The sequence below is a fragment of the Xenopus laevis genome, chromosome 4L (genome assembly GCF_017654675.1).
Source record: "Xenopus laevis strain J_2021 chromosome 4L, Xenopus_laevis_v10.1, whole genome shotgun sequence".
In the NCBI taxonomy this organism is placed as follows: Eukaryota; Metazoa; Chordata; class Amphibia; order Anura; family Pipidae; genus Xenopus; species Xenopus laevis.
This window is the reverse complement of record NC_054377.1, coordinates 152,587,235-152,599,582: the sequence shown is the minus strand read 5'-3', so window position 1 is coordinate 152,599,582 and position 12,348 is coordinate 152,587,235. Positions and strand designations below refer to the sequence as shown.

The 12,348-nt window shown below is 43.2% G+C and overlaps 1 protein-coding gene across 1 annotated transcript in view; it reads right to left on the bottom strand.

Moving 5' to 3' along the window:
- The window catches only part of susd3.L (sushi domain containing 3 L homeolog), a 35,008-nt gene that overhangs the window by 21,577 nt on the left and 1,083 nt on the right, over positions 1–12,348 (bottom strand). The window lies entirely within an intron of this gene.

The window sequence follows — 12,348 nt, the reverse complement described above, 5'->3', positions numbered from 1 at the left end:
CCCCTTAGCTCATAACAAGGTTACAGATATATAGAAACATTGGGGTGTCCACCCTGCTATAGTTCCAGGGGTACCAGGGTACAAATAAGCACTCACCCCAAATCTCCCCCTAACTGGCCTTCAGACTGGGCCCCCTTAGCTTCATAACAAGGTTACAGATATATAGAAACATTGGGGTGTCACCCTGCTATAGTTCCAGGGGTACCCAGGGTACAAATAATCACTCACCCCAAATCTCCCCTAACTGACCTTCAGACTGGGCCCCCTTAGCTTATAACAAGGTTACAGATATATATAAACATTGGGGTGTCACCCTGCTATAGTTCCAGGGTACCCAGGGTACAAATAAGCACTCACCCCAAATCTCCCCCTAACTGACCTTCAGGCTGGGCCCCCTTAGCTCATAACAAGGTTACAGATATATAGAAACATTGGGGTAACAGTCACCCTGCTATAGTTCCAGGGGTACCCAGGGTACAAATAATCACTCCACCCAATTCCCCCTAACTGACCTTCAGACTGGGCCCCCTTAGCTATAACAAGGTTACAGATTTATAGAAACATTGGGGGTGTCACCCTGCTATAGTTCCAGGGGTACCCAGGGTACAAATAAAACTCACCCCAAATCTCCCCCTAACTGACCTTCCTGACTGGGCCCCCTTAGCTCATAACAAGGTTACAGATATATAGAAACATTGGGGTAACAGTCACCCTGCTATAGTTCCAGGGTACCCAGGGTACAAATAATCACTCACCCCAAATCTCCCCCTAACTGGACCTTCAGACTGGGCCCCCTTAGCTCTATAACCAAGGTTACAGATTTATAGAAACATTGGGGTGTCACCCTGCTATAGTTCCAGGGGTACCCAGGCGGTACAAATAAGGCACTCACCCCAAATCTCCCCCTAACTGACCTTCAGACTGTGGCCCCCTTAGCTTATAACAAGGTTACAGATTTATAGAAACATTGGGGTGTCACCCCTGCTATAGTTCCAGGGGTACCCAGGGGTACAAATAAATCACTCACCCCAAATCTCCCCCTAACTGACCTTCAGGACTGGGCCCCCTTAGCTTATAACAAGGTTACAAATTTATAGAAACATTGGGGTGTCACCCCTGCTATAGTTCCAGGGGTACCCAGGGTACAAATAAACACTCACCCCAAATCTCCCCCTAACTGGCCTTCAGACTGGGCCCCTTAGCTCATAACAAGGTTACAGATATATAGAAACATTGGGGTGTCACCCTGCTATAGTTTCCAGGGGTACCCAGGGTACAAATAAAACTCACCCCAAATCTCCCCCTAACTGACCTTCCTGACTGGGCCCCCTTAGCTCATAACAAGGTTACAGATATATAGAAACATTGGGGTAACAGTCACCCTGCTATAGTTCCAGGGGTACCCAGGGTACAAATAATCACTCACCCCCAAATCTCCCCCTAAACTGACCTTCAGACTGGGCCCCCTTAGCTTATAACAAGGTTACAGATTATATAGAAACATTGGGGTGTCACCCTGCTATAGTTCCAGGGGTACCCAGGTACAAATAAGCACTCACCCCCAAATCTCCCCCTAACTGACCTTCAGACTGGGCCCCCTTAGCTCATAACAAGGTTACAGATATATAGAAACATTGGGGTGTCACCCTGCTATAGTTCCAGGGGGTACCCAGGGTACAAATAAGCACTCACCCCAAATCTCCCCTAACTGACCTTCAGACTGGGCCCCCTTAGCTTATAACAAGGTTACAGATTTATAGAAACATTGGGGTGTCACCCTGCTATAGTTCCAGGGGTACCCAGGGTACAAATAAACACTCACCCCAATCTCCCCCTAACTGACCTTCAGACTGGCCCCCTTAGCTCATAACAAGGTTACAGATATATAGAAACATTGGGGTGTCACCCTGCTATAGTTCCAGGGGTACCCAGGGTACAAATAAGCACTCACCCCAAATCTCCCCCTAACTGGCCTTCAGACTGGGCCCCCTTAGCTCATAACAAGGTTACAGATATATAGAAACATTGGGGTAACAGTCACCCTGCTATAGTTCCAGGGTACCCAGGGTACAAATAATCACTCACCCCAAATCTCCCCCTAACTGACCTTCAGACTGGGCCCCCTTAGCTTATAACAAGGTTACAGATTTATAGAAACATTGGGGTGTCACCCTGCTATAGTTCCAGGGGTACCCAGGGTACAAATAAGCACTCACCCCCAAATCTCCCCCTAACTGACCTTCAGACTGGGCCCCCTTAGCTTATAACAAGGTTACAGATTATAGAAACATTGGGGTGTCACCCTGCTATAGTTCCAGGGGTACCCAGGGTACAAATAATCACTCACCCCAAATCTCCCCCTAACTGACCTTCAGACTGGGCCCCCTTAGCTTATAACAAGGTTACAGATTTATAGAAACATTGGGGTGTCACCCTGCTATAGTTCCAGGGGTACCCAGGGTACAAATAAACACTCACCCCAAATCTCCCCTAACTGACCTTCAGACTGGGCCCCCTTAGCTCATAACAAGGTTACAGATATATAGAAACATTGGGGTGTCACCCTGCTATAGTTCCAGGGGTACCCAGGGTACAAATAAGCACTCACCCCAAATCTCCCCCTAAACTGGCCTTCAGACTGGGCCCCCTTAGCTCATAACAAGGTTACAGATATATAGAAACATTGGGGTAACAGTCACCCTGCTATAGTTCCAGGGGTACCCAGGGTACAAATAATCACTCACCCCAAATCTCCCCCTAACTGACCTTCAGACTGGGCCCCCTTAGCTTATAACAAGGTTACAGATTTATAGAAACATTGGGGTGTCACCCTGCTATAGTTCCAGGGGGTACCCAGGGTACAAATAAGCACTCACCCCAAATCTCCCCCTAACTGACCTTCAGACTGGGCCCCCTTAGCTTATAACAAGGTTACAGATTTATAGAAACATTGGGGTGTCACCCTGCTATAGTTCCAGGGGTACCCAGGGTACAAATAATCACTCACCCCAAATCTCCCCCTAACTGACCTTCAGACTGGGCCCCCTTAGCTTATAACAAGGTTACAGATTTATAGAAACATTGGGGTGTCACCCTGCTATAGTTCCAGGGGTACCCAGGCGTACAAATAAACACTCACCCCAAATCTCCCCCTAACTGACCTTCAGACTGGGCCCCCTTAGCTCATAACAAGGTTACAGATATATAGAAACATTGGGGTGTCACCCTGCTATAGTTCCAGGGGTACCCAGGGCACAACTAAACACTCACCCCAAATCTCCCCCTAACTGACCTTCAGACTGGCCCCCCTTAGCTCATAACAAGGTTACAGATATATAGAAACATTGGGGTAACAGTCACCCTGCTATAGTTCCATCAGGCAATGGATATTAGGAAGTTGCTATTATCTTTCATTCTGCAGAACACAGTGTGTGAGCGGAGTTCCCCTTTAATAAATTGTGCTGCCCCAGTGACTGATGTGGCAGTTGTGGTATTTCTGGGTAAGTCGGCAGTTGCAGCTCGTTAGTTAAGAGCCAAGATTAATTTCAGTTTGTTAGGGACCCGCAAGTTGACTTGTATAGTTTGGGATAATTGTTACATTTATCAGCGCGGAGCAGAGGAGAATCTTTCGCTTGTGCGTCTCGCTGTGAATGTTGCCCATGTATTTTGGGTGACAGTCGCCGTTTAGATTAACCCCTTCCTGGCTGGAGAAGCCTCGCAACGTAGCGTGAAATATTCTCTTTTAGCCGCGTAAAAGTTTGATTTACAGAGTGTTTTCTTAAACGTAATGAAGCAGTTATTGGGCAATACATCAAGGCGACTTTATTCGCTACATGACGCGCAGCAATAATTGCCCGTCGCATTTGTTTGTGGCAGTTAGTAGAGGGGTGGACATAGTAGCGGCTTCTTGTAAGCACCAATGCATCAGAATTAATTAACCCTGTAGACTACAGAGGAAACAGACCCAGCAACTCCCGGGGGGACCAGTGGACTGATCAGTAGCTGTAATATATGTTCATGGAAAAAGTCTTGTTCCAAAAGTTCAGGGGCACAATAATTAGCCAGTGTCAGTTCATATAAATAGTACAAATAATTGTTAAATGTGCTAATAAGTCAGTTTATTGGGGGGAGGGGGGCAGTGGAATTTAACCCTTCCTGTAACTTACACAACTATGAGGCTGTTCACTGTGAGCCTGGCCAATATCTGAGTGGGCACAGGTCTATTCATTCATTTTTTTATCAGAAACTCTATGGCAGCTCCCATCCTTATGTATATATATATATATATATATAGTCTTCTTCCCTGATGAAGGTTCCAATATAGAACCGAAATGTAGGATTAAATAAATTTAGTTTATCCCTTTTTTTTTGTTGTTGTTACATTCCTCGGAGTGCTGTCACTCGTTGGTTAATATATATATATATATATATATATATATATATATATATATATCTCAATAAAAGCTAGCACTCACAGGTCTTAAAGTGGAAAAAAAGGGGGTTTATTCAAACAGAAAAACTAACGTTTCAGTTCAAATTGGAAAACAATTGGAGTACTGATCCAATTTGAACTTTGTATGCCAAGCTTTTGATCAAGTACTTACCACTGGACTATGTAAGAGTGCGGGTACTTTCTGAAACATTATATATATATATACTGTATATACATGCAATGCAGCTAACATGTGCTGTACAACAGGAGTCTTACATTTATTTCTGGGGGCTGAAACCCGACACAAAATGAGACAAAAGCTCATTAATACAGATCTGAGCTGCTTCATTCTAACAATCTCAGGAGCACAGGGAAAGGGCATATTTAGCATAATAACACGGCTGGAACATTCCCAGGCTGGCATCAGGGTCTGTACTTACAGGCTGCAGCATGAACTGCGAGGAGATATAGCAGATTTTATAGACATCTTGTCCTACTGTCTCCATCTTGCCCAACTGTCTCCATCTTGCCCAACTGTCTCCATCTTGCCCTACTGTCTCCATCTTGCCCTACTGTCTCCATCTTGCCCAACTGTCTCCATCTTGCCCTACTGTCTCCATCTTGCCCTACTGTCTCCATCTTGCCCTACTGTCCCCATCTTGCCCTACTGTCTCCATCTTGTCCTACTGTCTCCATCTTGTCCTACTGTCTCCATCTTGTCCTACTGTCTCCATCTCCATCTTGCCCTACTGTCTCTATCTTGTCCTACTGTCTCCATCTTGTCCTACTTTCTCCATCTTGTCCTACTGTCTCCATCTTGCCCTACTGTCTCCATCTTGTCCTACTGTCTCCATCTTGTCCTACTGTCTCCATCTTACCCTACTGTCTCCATCTTGCCCTACTGTCTCCATCTTGTCCTACTGTCTCAATCTTGCCCTACTGTCTCCATCTTGCCCTACTGTCTCCATCTTGCCCTACTGTCTCCATCTTGTCCTACTGTCTCCATCTTGTCCTACTGTCTCCATCTTGCCCTACTGTCTCCATCTTGCCCTACTGTCTCCATCTTGTCCTACTGTCTCCATCTTGTCCTACTGTCTCCATCTTACCCTACTGTCTCCATCTTGCCCTACTGTCTCCATCTTGTCCTACTGTCTCCATCTTGCCCTACTGTCTCCATCTTGCCCTACTGTCTCCATCTTGCCCTACTGTCCTCCATCTGTCCAATCTTCCCCCATCTTGTTCCTACTGTCTCCCATCTGTCCTACTGTCTCCATCTTGTCCTACTGTCTCCATCTTGCCCTACGTCCCATCTTGTCCTACCGTCTCCATCTTGCCTACTTGTCATCCATCTTACAATACTGTCTCCATCTTGTCCTACTGTCTCCATCTTGTTCTACTGTCTCCATCTTGTCCTACTGTCTCCATCTTGCCCTACTGTCTCCATCTTGTCCTACTGTCTCCATCTTGTCCTACTGTCTCCATCTTACAATACTGTCTCCATCTTGTCCTACTGTCTCCATCTTGTCCTACTGTCTCCATCTTACAATACTGTCTCCATCTTGTCCTACTGTCTCCATCTTGTTCTACTGTCTCCATCTTGTCCTACTGTCTCCATCTTGCCCTACTGTCTCCATCTTGTCCTACTGTCTCCATCTTGTCCTACTGTCTCCATCTTACAATACTGTCTCCATCTTGTCCTACTGTCTCCATCTTGTCCTACTGTCTCCATCTTGTCCTACTGTCTCCATCTTGTCCTACTGTCTCCATCTTTTGTCTCCATCTTGTCCTACTGTCTCCATCTTGTCCTGCTATGGGACCAATCACCCAAGTCCTAAAAAATGCTGTCCCTGAAGAGGTAGGAACTGATTACTCACATGGCCCTAAGCTTCCACTTAGTGAGACTTATTAACACAGCATTGGTGCGATTAAAGGGTAACTAAACCAACAAGGCAATATTTCACAGTAAGATCTGTGCTTCCGTATGGATTTCCACAGAGACCAGCACTAGGTTCTTAGGTTCTACCCCTCAAATTCCCCTGACTCACCCTCTGCATTTCTTTCTTTCTTTCTAATTTAAAGCCATTAAAAGACCAGCAGCAAATTTCCTTCAAATATCTTACAACTTGCACTGGAAAAGGGAACTCTGCTCATTTAGTTAATGACAGATAATATCACTCTAAGCAACCTCCTAATATCCATTCGTCCCTCATTCTCATGTTATCAATATTGTCTGTCAGTGTCTGTCTATGTGTTCTCTGCACTGCTGGTTCTGACTCCTGAAACAACTTAACAGAAGTCAGTCTACCTCCAGGTCTGGTAAATGGTAAAATGGTAAAAACCCAGTGAGTATAAGGAATGAATGGATATTGGGACAATGATTACAATTGTATTTCCTTTCATTCACAAAAAGAGTTTTTGGGTTGAGATTCCTCCTTTAAAAAGATATTTATTCACCAGAGTATTTGGTTTATTTCCCAGGAATTATAACCTGCAAATTGGTTTTCCACAAGGTCAGTCAGAGATAAGTGAAATCTGCTCTTGTGTAAAGGTTCCCAGACGGGGCAGAACAACCTCCTCCTATTGGGCAGAACCATCCCCACCCCAGGCTGAGGGGTGACTAACTGAAAAGGGGGTGCAGGACTGGTTTTATGTGCTTGTTATCCCCGCAGCCCCTGAAGAAAGAACCACCATATCCCCATGTCACACACTGAGCCAATTCCTTTATATTAGGAAATTACTTAAAACCAGATTTTCTTCTTTTAGCAAAATTCTATTTTGGGAGAAGTTCCCCTTTAAGGCTGGGGAGGGCACATTCAACCAATTTAACCCTCTGTCCAGATAATTTGGAAAGTTGGCAAATGAGAGGGATTTTACCTGATTTCGATACTAACATGATGGGACAAATCAGAATGATCGGATCGCTTGGCCCCCAGATAGTGATTTTCACTGGGACTGAATCCCAATGGGATTTTCAAGCCATTGATATTTAGACAATTTCTGCCAATTCTACCAATCAGGTTTCTAAGTGCCCCAACAATGGGCTGGTGCAGCCAAATAGATTTTTATCAACATTAAACCCTGCGATCCTATTGGATCCCGATGCCCCTCAGCACTTGCCACTGCTCCCCCCACTCATGTTCAGAGCTGCCCAATTGGGCCACAGGAGTAGCAGGTAAATATCTCACATTAACCAATAATTCCACAGGGAAACTCTACACTCCCCTCACTGAGGCTTCTGGTTCCAGGTGGATTAACGGATAACAAGAACCTCCCTGACAGATGTCCCTCAGTTTAATATTCTCACGTTCCTGAGAGGGGGGGTAACAAGTGGCATCTGAGGGATCTGAACCCTCTACTGACGCTTATGAGTAACACGAGAAATTAAATATTCACTAATGTGCTGACACTTACTGATCCCAAATCTCATTCCACTGGGGGTGAATGTTCAGCACAAAGATGCACTGCTGGGAATCAAACTATCTCTGGGAATGTTCTGTTATACAGAATCTCAGCTGCCATAAAGCAGGACAGGACTGCTGCTTACAATGGGGATCAGATAGGATCTGTGCAGCCACTGGGACAGAATGTTCTGTTATACAGATAGCTAGAATCTCAGCTGCCATAAAGCAGGACAGGACTGCTGCTTACAATGGGGATCAGATAGGATCTGTGCAGCCACTGGGACAGAATGCTCTGTTATACAGATAGCTAGAATCTCAGCTGCCATAAAGCAGGACAGGACTGCTGCTTACAATGGGGATCAGATAGAATCTGTGCAGCCACTGGGACAGAATGTTCTGTTATACAGATAGCTAGAATCTCAGCTGCCACAAAGCAGGACAGGACTGCTGCTTAATATGGGATCAGTAGCATTAGATGTGGTGAAATCCCACCTGTTGGGCCCTCACTGTATCATAGGGCAGGTAAATTTATCTGACATGATATCTCCTTTACAAAGCCAAACCAATTCATATTTATAAATCCACGACGCATCTGATAGAAACTGTTGGGCTTTTATTTAATCAAGGGAAATAGATTTCAATGTATCTGAATAAACATGTGACAGGCTATACTTCCCCTTTAATGAGATGCAATGTGTGAGGCACATTTGCATGAATTATTAACTAAAGTGCCATTTCTACAAGTCAGTATATATATATATATATAATATAATCCATTTCTCCCCTGCTGACGTGCGGGAAACTGCCGTGAGGCGGCGACTTATTGAGCTGTGAGAGGTTAATCAGGGGAGAGAGTCAGACGGCTGGAGCCGCTGTCATGTGACTGAGATATTGTGGGACCCTCAGTCTCCAGTGCGGCTGGTTATAGGGGCAATAGGTAAATCACATACAGAACATACAGTCTCTTCTTGTATCACAATATTTATATATACTTCTGCTTTGGAAATATTGGATATCTCATTGTAACAGTTACTTCTGGTCTGGAGACTATTTACTACAATACAGTCAATTTGTACATGTTATCAGCATAGGAAGGGGTTCTTTACTGTAAGGGCAGTCAGGTTATGGGATTCCCTACCAAGAGAGGGGGAATGAGTGATTCATTGGTGGGGAGGAAAGGAGATCTCACCATCAGCATAGGAAGGGGTTCTTTACTGTAAGGGCAGTCAGGTTATGGGATTCCCTACCAAGAGAGGGGGAATGAGTGATTCATTGGTGGGGAGGAAAGGAGATCTCACCATCAGCATAGGAAGGGGTTCTTTACTGTAAGGGCAGTCAGGTTATGGGATTCCCTACCAAGAGAGGGGGAATGAGTGATTCATTGGTGGGGAGGAAAGGAGATCTCACCATCAGCATAGGAAGGGGTTCTTTACTGTAAGGGCAGTCAGGTTATGGGATTCCCTACCAAGAGAGGGGGAATGAGTGATTCATTGGTGGGGAGGAAAGGAGATCTCACCATCAGCATAGGAAGGGGTTCTTTACTGTAAGGGCAGTCAGGTTATGGGATTACCTACCAAGAGAGGGGAATGAGTGATTCATTGGTGGGGAGGAAAGGAGATCTCACCATCAGCATAGGAAGGGGTTCTTTACTGTAAGGACAGTCAGGTTATGGGATTCCCTACCAAGAGAGGGGAATGAGTGATTCATTGGTGGGGAGGAAAGGAGATCTCACCATCAGCATAGGAAGGGGTTCTTTACTGTAAGGGCAGTCAGGTTATGGGATTCCCTACCAAGAGAGGGGAATGAGTGATTCATTGGTGGGGAGGAAAGGAGATTTCACCATCAGCATAGGAAGGGGTTCTTTACTGTAAGGGCAGTCAGGTTATGGGATTCCCTACCAAGAGAGGGGAATGAGTGATTCATTGGCCCCACGGTGCCTTTTAGTGATATCTGTGGGCCACATGATAAGGAGGCATTATGAGGTGGGCACTTCTACTTCTCAAAAACTTGGACCATAAGAGAGACAAAGAATCCAAAGTATTCTGAGTTTTAATGGAAAAAGTTACTGTGGTGCCACATATGCATCTCCCTCACAGATTCATTAAATATTAACTATAAACATAAAATATAATCATTAAATATAAACATTAACTATAAACATTAAATATAATCATTAAATTAAACATTAAATATAAACATTAAATTAAACATTAAATATAATCATTAAATTAAACATTAAATATAAACATTAAATATAAACATTTAATATAAACATTATAGCATCTATATCTGCCAGTGACCCGCCTTCTACACTAGGCCCTTCCATTGTATCTCTGTCCCCCTGTACCTAATAACTGTACCATCAAGTTTATTCCTTGCACCCTCACATTCACTGACAAGTAGAGTGTAAGCTCTTAGGAACAGAGGTTGCCCTAGATATTACCCTCTTGTGTGTCTATATGTTTTTCCACTAATACATTATATTGTGACTTCTTCAAGCAAGGAAGGTGTAGATCACTGATTTCTCTCTAATTAACCTGTGACTTGTCCATTGCCCAGGTATGTTGTATAATAAATGGGATCTCATACAATATGATCAGTTGTAAAGAAGCTTTTGCTCCCTCCATGTCATGTGCGCAATCATATCAGTCATATCAGTAATATCAGTAGTATCAGTAATATCAGTAATATCAGTCATATCAGTAATATCAGTAATATCAGTCATGTCAGTAATATCAGTCAAATCAGTAATATCAGTAGTATCAGTAGTATCAGTAATATCAGTAATATCAGTCATGTCAGTAATATCAGTCAAATCAGTAATATCAGTAATATCAGTCATGTCAGTCATATCAGTCATATCAGTAATGTGACTCCCTAAATACAGGTTAATGATAATTAATTTATTTCACACTCATACAGAGAGTTGTGAAATCCGGTATAGGCTTATTCGATAATGTTTGTTAACTTCAAATTTTTCTCACCATTAAGTTAAACTGGCTCAGGTGCCAATTGCCCCGAGCCTCTCGCTTAAGGAAGGGGGGAGAAAGAGAAAAATCGTCCCCAACTGCGATAGCCCCAATCTTCAATTTAGTATTTAGCTTACCGGATTTCTGCTGTGACCTGGGTGCAGCCGCCCCAAGTCCGTCGCCAAGAAATAAACGCCAAGTTACGATTATTGATGTATGGCAGCGCACTCCAGACCACATTCAATAGTCACCAACACCGCAGTTGCTTGTTAAAAAGATAAATTTTATTTGAACATTAGGCTAAAAAGCGTCTGAGGTCTGACGCGTTTCGTGTTCACACACTTCCTCAGAGACCTCATGCTCACTACCATGTGCACCCCTTATATTCACAAAGACCCTCCCCTTAGAATTAACATATCAATTAAGAAAGCCATTAAGACAATTACTTGTACACGAATGGTTAAAAACAATGTTACAAATGTTCAAATACTTGACTTATTGTTGCTTACATTTCTGTTCAAAAAATTGTTCCTTTTATATGAGTTATATATCCTAGATTAAGTTCGCAAATCATGTAACACACGTATATATTCAGTCAACTTGACATTGTATTTTGGGTCTACAATTGGGGATTCGAGCCAGTAGAGATACAATGTAACATGTTAATAAGAAAAGTAACTGAATATCATTTGGCTACTGGCGAGATTAAAACTTACTATAAGAATACACATAAAAAACTACTATGTCTTTTATAGCGACCCAAAATACAATGTCAAGTTGACTGAATATATACGTGTGTTACATGATTTGCGAACTTAATCTAGGATATATAACTCATATAAAAGGAACAATTTTTTGAACAGAAATGTAAGCAACAATAAGTCAAGTATTTGAACATTTGTAACATTGTTTTTAACCATTCGTGTACAAGTAATTGTCTTAATGGCTTTCTTAATTGATATGTTAATTCTAAGGGGAGGGTCTTTGTGAATATAAGGGGTGCACATGGTAGTGAGCATGAGGTCTCTGAGGAAGTGTGTGAACACGAAACGCGTCAGACCTCAGACGCTTTTTAGCCTAATGTTCAAATAAAATTTATCTTTTTAACAAGCAACTGCGGTGTTGGTGACTATTGAATGTGGTCTGGAGTGCGCTGCCATACATCAATAATCGTCCCTAAATACAGGTAATTCTCTGGTTATTAAAGGGAAAAGGGGGTTTGGCTGGGGAGAATGTGAATTACTCCAGCAAAGTCATTGAAGGGGTTGTTCACCTTTAAATTAACTGTTAGTATGATGTAGAGAGGGATATTCTGAGACAATTTGCAATTGGTTTTTATTTTGTATTATTTGTGTTTTTTGACTTATTTAGCTTTTTATTCAGCAGCTCTCCAGTTTGCAATTTCAGCAGTCTGGTTGCTGGGGTCCAAATTCCCCTAGCAACCATGCACTGATTTGACAATAAGAGACTGGATTATAAACAGGGAGGTGCTGAATAGAAAGAGGAGTAATACAAAGTAGCAATAACAATTCCTCACAATTCTTCG